Genomic DNA, 8,676 nt, shown 5'->3' with positions numbered 1-8,676 from the left:
CGAGTTTTCATATGAATAATAAATGAATGAATTAGAATAATCAGACGTCAGTTCACATGTCTAAATTGTCATGCGCTTATTGTAATAGTAATACGCAAAAACTAGCTTGTCGGCCCTCTGGATTTAGCCGTAACCTCCTTTGATTGTAAATGTATTCGTAATTGGTTGTACATATTGACGAAGAACTAACTGAACAGCTATGCCTATAGTGAGTTAAGACCGAATCTGCAAGAGTCATTTTAGGGCCTACGAAATAATTTCCACCGGTATTTTGTCGAGCTGAACATCTTGCACCCTTTGAACATCCTCGATTTGCTTAAATCTCAAAAATGGTGAGCTGGAGGCCAGTCTTACAGGTTCTAGTCGGACGTATCAGAGCTTTTTCAGCTAGTGAGTTATGTCCAATTAAGGCTTAAGAGTCTACAATTTTTCAACCCGTTCTTTAGCTGGGCCTGAACGACTATTCGAAACCCTAACCCTCTAATCTGATCCCAACCCTAACCCAATCCCTGACAAAAGCATATTATGCTGAAACTTTAACCCTAACGAGAAATTAGACCAACTTCCTGATACGGTCATATCACGTGATCAAGACAGTTTTTCGCCGATATGTCGCCAGGGGAGCATTTTAACCCTATGTCATGGGGGGTGATTCGGAATTAGCGTCCGAAAATTCATCTATCCTAGTTGGTTTAGAGAAATCTCGAAGATCGAGTGTAGAGTGATTTAGCACGCTCGTAATGAATATTCGGGTAAAGTATAAAACTAAATTTCAACAAGAAAGACTGATTGATCTTCCAATTCTTCCTTGCAACGGACTTGGCCCGGGCGAAATGGAGAAGTTGGCTGTGAGCCAAGAATACGCCTTGTTAAGAATACACTGAGTTTCTCATCTAATCATTACTCATGAAGTGTCTGAGTAAAAGAGTAGAAATTGAAGATGATAAAAACGTTTAAAGTTCCAGTAAAGGTCCATCTTGCTCGGCTGTTGATACTACGTTTCTCATTCAAACATAATTGCATAACCTAACGAAAAGATAATGAATTGTGACGTATTATTAGGAAATATTCACTCTCCGGAACCATGATCTACTAATGACGTGTGACAAATCCCGAGCGTCTTACTAATCCTGCTTTACAAAAATGTGTGTAGGTACTTGAGCTGCTTTAGAGTGGAGTTAATATTTGAGAGAACAATACCATCAATACCTTGTCTTCCGTGTGGTTAATGATTTCTCTGCTTTCCTAACTATCCGTTAATCATTAGAATTCCACGCTAAAGATGTAGGACTAGAGACCACACGGAACTGCACACCGCCTGCTCAGACTGCAGTCCCACCAGAAAAATCTGCAGATCGGATTTGATTCTCCGTCTCTCTCTCTCTCTCTCTCTGTGGTATTATGATTTTCTGTTCTGTGATTTCAATACATGTTTTGTGCTTGTTGACACTTTATGAGGGCTTTTTAGTATCAGTTTCATTGCTTTTTGGGTTCTATGAAACATTTTATTCCAACGATATTTTTAGTCAATTTACACAAATTTACATAATTTTAGACCTCCATCTTGTTTTGCCTAAGATTAACCGATACCCACAGGATGGCCGTTCTGACCAAGCCAATCTTGGTTAAGGTCCGGGCCGGCGGGTGCTACGCAGTGAATAGTGATGTCTTGGTGTCTGACAGTTCTGTGCTGGACGACCTCATCTCCAAACAGGGGAAACAAGATGTCGACATGACAGACTTTGAACCCGAAACAGTGATTCTTTTTCTGACCTTGCTTGAGAGCAAATCCATTGACACCATCAATGATCTACATTTCCTTGACCTTCTTAGACTCTCTGTGCAATTTCTTGTCCAGTGGTTGACAAAAGAATGCCACAAGCACTTTGCTACAAAGATACGTAACCAGGAACAAAGATGCCTGAATGGAGAATGGGAGTATAAGGAAATGGAGAAAATATGGGAGGAATGCAAGTTTATGGTGACAAAGTGGGGGGATCCTTACATGGTTTTTGTTGACTTGTTTGTCAAAACAGCTAAAGAATTGAATGGAAGCGGCCATCTAAAGTTCGTCGAAGAATTTGTCAAAAGAGATTTGACGCCTCTTGAAATAAACGTGATTCTAAGATCTGCTGCGATCTCTACCCTAGGCTTTCTGATGAAAGCACTTCTTGTAGATGTCGAGGGTAACAAACAGCTGACAGAAAAGTCGAGAATTTTGTTGGAGAATCTTAACATGACACTCTGCAAGATCCTTTGTCGTGTGGACTATAACAAGATGGTTGATGTTTTGGCATCTAGGTTTCTCAGCATGCCGCCCGAAGACATGAAGCTGGTTTTCGACGTCGTAAGAGATTCATCTAGTTTAGCGATCTCAAAAGATATTTCCCAAGAGAATGCGGTATTTGACTACAAGTGGATGCAAAACAGGTTCTTCCCAGAGAGTGGTCCTGTACCCATCACACAAGTAGCTGGAGATACTGAAATAAAGAGTGTAAACACTTTGGTGGACTATATTCTTCACATGCTGCTCGGATTCGAGGGTGACATACAGCAGCTCGATGGGATCGAAGACATTTGCAAGGAACTGGAAGAAATATGCTGTAAAAAGAATCTTAATCGAGCTCACAGGCCGTACATTCGCTCATCCATAAACCTCCTGAAGAATATAAACGTGGACATGGGGGACGGTCTACTGGAAAGCTACATCAGATTACTGAATCTGATTGAGTACAGCGAGATCCTATCTTCTGAATACGATAACGTTGAGGTTGGTTGCGGTGGTGAAAGCAGAGGTGTCTCCCATTTCTTGTTCGCCCATCCAGGTGTGAATAGGGAGTCTTGTGCTTGGAAAGGGACTAACTGTGGCTTCCTTCTTACGAAAGTTGAAACTAAGATTGAATCTGAGGTCGAATCTAAAGTCGAATCTAAAGTCGAATCTGAGATTGGAGCTAAAGTTGAATTTGCGATTGTACATGATGCTGAAGATCAGCCTGCAGACATTGAAAAAGTGGAAGTGACAATTAAGTTTATCCGGAGTGATGCATACATATGTAACCAAGAAGAGGAGGCAGTATTGGTTGAGGTCCCAGCCGTGGAGGAGGAAATCCCGTCGTCTGATAACGACATTCTCCGCAAGATGAGTGAGACTGTTGGAAGCTGGAAGGCGGCGCTAGGTGGTAAGCCAAATAAAAGTAATACTGAGAACCTGCTGTGTATCGAGGCTGCAGAACCTACTGAGGGCGAACCTGAGCCTCCGTTAGTTCTGCACACTCATGACCTGATATCGGCTGCTGATATGAGCTTACTGTACACCAAGTTGGAGGTAGAAAAGTTAGACACCCCCGGTGAAGGTTTCACTGCAATGGTGCCGGTTACATTAAGTGAGGTGATCACTTCTCTTTTGAATCGTGGCGAGAATTACAAGGTATCTGATCTGTCGTCAACTGAGAGCAGTACGTGGTTTAACCAGTTCGTGGTTTACAATATTGCTAACTGTTTGGTTAAAACTAAATATGATAACATGGCAGCCCACGTGCAAGCCGAAGAGGTTGAAGTTGCGGCAAAGAACATCGTGTGCAACATCGTGAGGCGTGCTTCACAAGCTGTGGCACTCCAGGATATAGACGAGGTACATCCGGAGCCAGAAGCAGTGACACCACCCCAGGAGCCAGAAGCAGTGATACCACCCCAGGAGCCAGAAGCAGTGACACCAGCTCAGGAGCCAAAGGATACCGTGTGATTGATTAATAGTAAGTAGATATTAGAATGTTGACAATGTGACGGTAGAAGTTTAAATTTAATGATTTGAATTATCAATTTCATAGTGAGTCAAGTGGTGTGTGCTTTTAAGTCAAATTGCATCTGAATTGTCGTAATTGTAGGAATTTATTTTCGCTATCATCTTGTTAAGATAAATTACTGTGCTATAAGAACTCAAGACTATTACTGCAGTGACTATATATAGCATGTACTTTGAGTCTAAATGGCTAAAACTGTCTAAAAGAAACTTTACCACCGTATTTATGAACTTTGATTTAATGTAATTGCCAATTTTGTTTTATCGCACGAAAGTTTCATCGTTTGACTCAATGGTTATCGGTTGTTTGATTCAAATAAATGTTAAGCCAAATGATCAAAAAGATTAAGTAAAGATTGCTTTTAATTAAAATTAAAATACAAGAAGATTTTAGGTTTTGCTTTCGGGTTATGAAATTTGAATCTTAAAAAGTTGATAGATCTTGTACTCAATGGTTATCGGTTGTTTGATTCAAATAAATGTTAAGCCAAATGATCAAAAAGATTAAGTAAAGATTGCTTTTAATTAAAATTAAAATACAAGAAGATTTTAGGTTTTGCTTTCGGGTTATGAAATTTGAATCTTAAAAAGTTGATGGATCTTGTACTTACTGTTTTAAAACAGGATTAAGATATCCTAAGAATGTATCCCAGTTAATATACAAATATAGTGAAACTGAATATAAGGAGTCAAACGCCAAGATTAGCGCAAATATAGATTTGAAAACAAGTAGTTTTTGTTTGAATTTTAATACCAATCTACCAAAGGTGGAAACCTAGCACGCTGACGATGGTCTACAAATAATATTCTACGATTCGATCAAAATATATCCTTCTTCTAAAAATCTATATCCTAAATAACGAATAAAATACGATCATCTTATGTCACTATAAACGAGACATTAAAAGTCGAAAAGCTGAGTCATAAAAATTTACCGTTGAGGGCTCTGGAACGAATGATCGTGTAATATTCAGCAACCATAGCACAGACCACTGTACTCGGAATGCTTATATAAAGGGAGAACAGGATCAACTCTCTTTTTCCAAACCAGTCTGAAAGTGGTCCGGAAATAACAAGAGTCACTGCTAGTGTGAAGTAAAGTTTACAATCCAATGTTCCATTCTGCCACGGCGACAATTTCATGTCACACGATTTCAAGATATTTGTTGATTTATCACTCCGGGAAAATTAGTTTCCACTCCATGTCCGAGACTCATCAAAACAACAAACACATACTAAAAACTTATCCTTTCGCGTCCAAGACAGCTTCCGTTCAATCAAAGAAGCTTTCTCCGTATCATCTTTTCCATGTAGGGCGTCAGAGTTTGTCATTTTGTTTGAGGTATAGGTCAGGTCCGATGAAAGCTTACCTCGGAGACGTGGTCGTTAAGGTCAGGTCCGATGCTTACCTCGGAGACGTGGCCGTTAAGGTCAGGTCCGATGATATCGTTGAGGCCCTGGTTAGTTGTAGCAACCGTGGAGAAGGGAAAATTGATGGGAGAGTGGTCCCGGCACACTACACGGATAAAGTTTATAGTTTTACCTGGGAGAGAGTGGTATGTGTAAGTGTGTTAGTGTGTTAGTAATTAGCAGTAATTAGCAGTAATTAGCAATACCTATTAAATCCACAGGGTGTTAGCTGATGTGAAAAAAAAACAATACGTTAATTAAAGATTTATCTCCTAAGTTAATCAATGACTGATGACGAGCCTTTCTAAATTCAAACTCTAAAATTTATTTTGATCAGCTCAAGATCTCACTAAAGTCACCCAAGCACAAAGCAATGATGCGATTCACAAGATTTGTTTCAAAATCTAGGCGAGCAATTTAGTGGGAGCGATGCAACTGACAATACTTTGCAACTATCAAACCGGCCTCTGAATATACAGTTTATCATGAAAAGTTCATTATTTTCTTTGGCATTTAACTTTATTAATTTCGTAATTAATCATATCACGTTTTATGTCACGTTGTGTCAAAGCACCACTTTTAATTGTTTATCACAATGCTGGCAAGCATTACCGTCGCCCTTATATTCACAATACTATTTACCCCCTATACTATTATATCCCCTTTATTGATTTCCAGGCATTAAGACTCATCGAAAGTAGTTCAGCAGGTACATTTAAGTTCAAAACATTCTAATTCAATGTTAAAGATGACAGGAATAAGAAATAGTTATATGGAGGTTTTTAAGAAATTTGCGCAAAATACGCGCCAGCATGTTATACGAAATTAGGTAAAAAACCCAAAATCGCCATATTCAGGTGCCTTAAAAACCATGTTAAAATTGAGTTAGAGATCTGAAACTTTGCAGGGCGTCTAGACCTTGTCCAAATCGACTGTAAAAAAAAATTCATGTTTCAGGAGTATCGTGAAGTGGGTTTTCTGGAACCCCTGTTTTACAACAGATTGTTGTGAAGATATATAATAATAATAATATGTACCTTATCGGACCTAATTTGGACGGACATTACATGAACGGACATAATTATGAACGGACATTAATATGAACGCTCGAAGGCATTCAAAAAAAATCCGAATTTTTTTCAATTTTTTGACGTTTTTTTAATTTCAGCAAATGATTTTCAATCCATTTTTAATACAGTAAGTAAGAAAAGCAGTCGTTAAGCATTAAAAATGTTAAAATATGTGTACATGATCAGTGTCTAATATCACATATCATCTTCATCAAATGGGTTTTCGTGCATAGAATAGTCCATGCTTAAAGCATATGTGGTTTCTAGCTTTATGGAAACCTTTTTTATCAAACTACCCCGCCCCCCGGTCCTGCATTTCAGTGTTAACTTTTACAAGCCATTCGGCGTGAAGTGGTTTTATCTTAGACAACTTTAGGTTTACCTTAACATCACGTGGGGCTTTCCTAGCACTGTTTCATTACCTCCCCTGAGTTATATGAACTATAACAACGTCGGACAATGTCCTTGGCAACACGATTTACCGTAATATCTAGAGGCTGGAACAAGTTTGTCATGTTGGCGGGGACTAACTCATGAACTATGTTGTTGAGTGCCATAATTTCGGTGACTTTTCCGCCAAGTGACCCTTGAAAACATCATATACTAGTAGAACTAGTGTTATATTATTTGTAGAGAATATTTTAATGGTGTACAGTGTAAGCATAGTTCAAAAATGTCTCTATTAGTATTGCCAAATTGCTTCCAGGCGTTTTGCACGAGCAAAATGTTCAAAAATGTTTGCCTTCGGCAAACTTTAACTGCACGATACTACTACTATAGTATTGAAATTTATAAAACCTTTGAAATTCTGACTGTGGCGCACAGAAAATCATTCCTACACCCCTGAATTATCTGCTATTACATGTGAACATTGCGAGGTATCTAGAGGTGGGAAAGGAGGAATTATTTTTGTTTTACGGGGAATTGAATAATGATTGAATCAAGTAATCAAGCTTTCTTGGAAACGCGTAGCTCCAGTATAGACATGGGTTTAAGTATAAGTATAAATTACAAGTCATTATCAGGGTACCATACCAACTACCACATAACGATTGAGAAATTTAATTATAACTCCCCACGAATTTTACCTGGGGACCTCTCTGTTCATAAACAGGTTGAATATATATTGGAATAACAATTGATAGGCCGAGCGCCGCCCAGTAACAAGAATTTTGATAGAATTAATTTGTTTATAATAATATGCTCTCTCGTACCACAATTACTATTAGAAAGTTTCTTATTTTACTCTTAGTTCCCAAAAATTATTTCGACAAACATTTTGGTGGCCCTCTCGTAAATTAATGGCACATATAAATGTTTGCATTGCATTGACACTTTTATTTGTCACTGACACTATACAATATACATGTAGTTAAACTTAAATTATTTCATGTTCAAATCCATTGGAAATAGTTTTCAACCAAAACCCAAAATTGGGTAATAATATAAAGTGCATGGAACGTAACAAAAGTTTCCTTTTTCCAAATAAAAGGAAATGATATCAAATTAAATTACCGTTTCTGTACTAAACGCGAAATGTTGCCGAGAATGAAATCGCCCGTGAATGAATCAGAATAAGAAAAGCGAACGACCAATATAAACTGAAGTGTTTTTTTTTCTCACATTATCTGGCATCCTGAGGATAGAAATAGCCGCAGAGATATATGTTTATCTTAGAAACATAGTATGTCCACAGGCTGGGTTATCGTCAAGGGAAGCATTACCTTACCGTAGATGTTTACTTAACGGCTAGGAAAGATTCATAGATTCCTCTACTGGGTTAACTTCCGGTTACCTGATTAAGATTTGTATGAAGTCGTGACCCCCATACCATTGTCGTGACCCTCATACCATCATGTCGTGACCCCCATACCATTGTCGGTCCACTTAGTGTCGGGGTGCAAACGTGAGGTAAAGTAAGATCATTTCCAGAAATTCCAGAAATCCTCCATAAATTGCAGAATGTTTAAGGGCTGTTCCACACCAATTATACAGTCTTAAAATATTTCTTGTTTCATTGAATCATTCAGTCGGCTAAGCTAATTTATCATTCGATCCCACCGCCAGCTCATTTCTGGACTTGTGTCTTATTTTCAATTTTCAATTTTCTTCGTCCATCAAATTTTCCTGAACGTCACTTATCATATATTATTATTGACTTTTTCCGCCAAGTGACCCTTGGAAACATCATATACTAATAGAGTTTTCTGTGCCTCCAGCAGAACAAGGAGAACATTTCCTTCGTTAACTTACGGCACAATAAAGTTCTCATAGTTGTCATATTCTGGACAAAAAGTTCGAAATGGACAAATTTTTGAAAAAATTTCAACGGACTTTAACTTGGACGGACATTAATTGAACGGACTTTATTTGAACGGACATTAAAATGAACGCTAG

The sequence above is a fragment of the Bolinopsis microptera genome, chromosome 5 (genome assembly GCF_026151205.1).
Source record: "Bolinopsis microptera isolate Bmic1 chromosome 5, MBARI_Bmic_1.0, whole genome shotgun sequence".
NCBI classification, from domain to species: domain Eukaryota; kingdom Metazoa; phylum Ctenophora; class Tentaculata; order Lobata; family Bolinopsidae; genus Bolinopsis; species Bolinopsis microptera.
The sequence above is the reverse complement of the archived record's forward strand: the minus strand, read 5'-3'. Positions refer to the sequence as shown.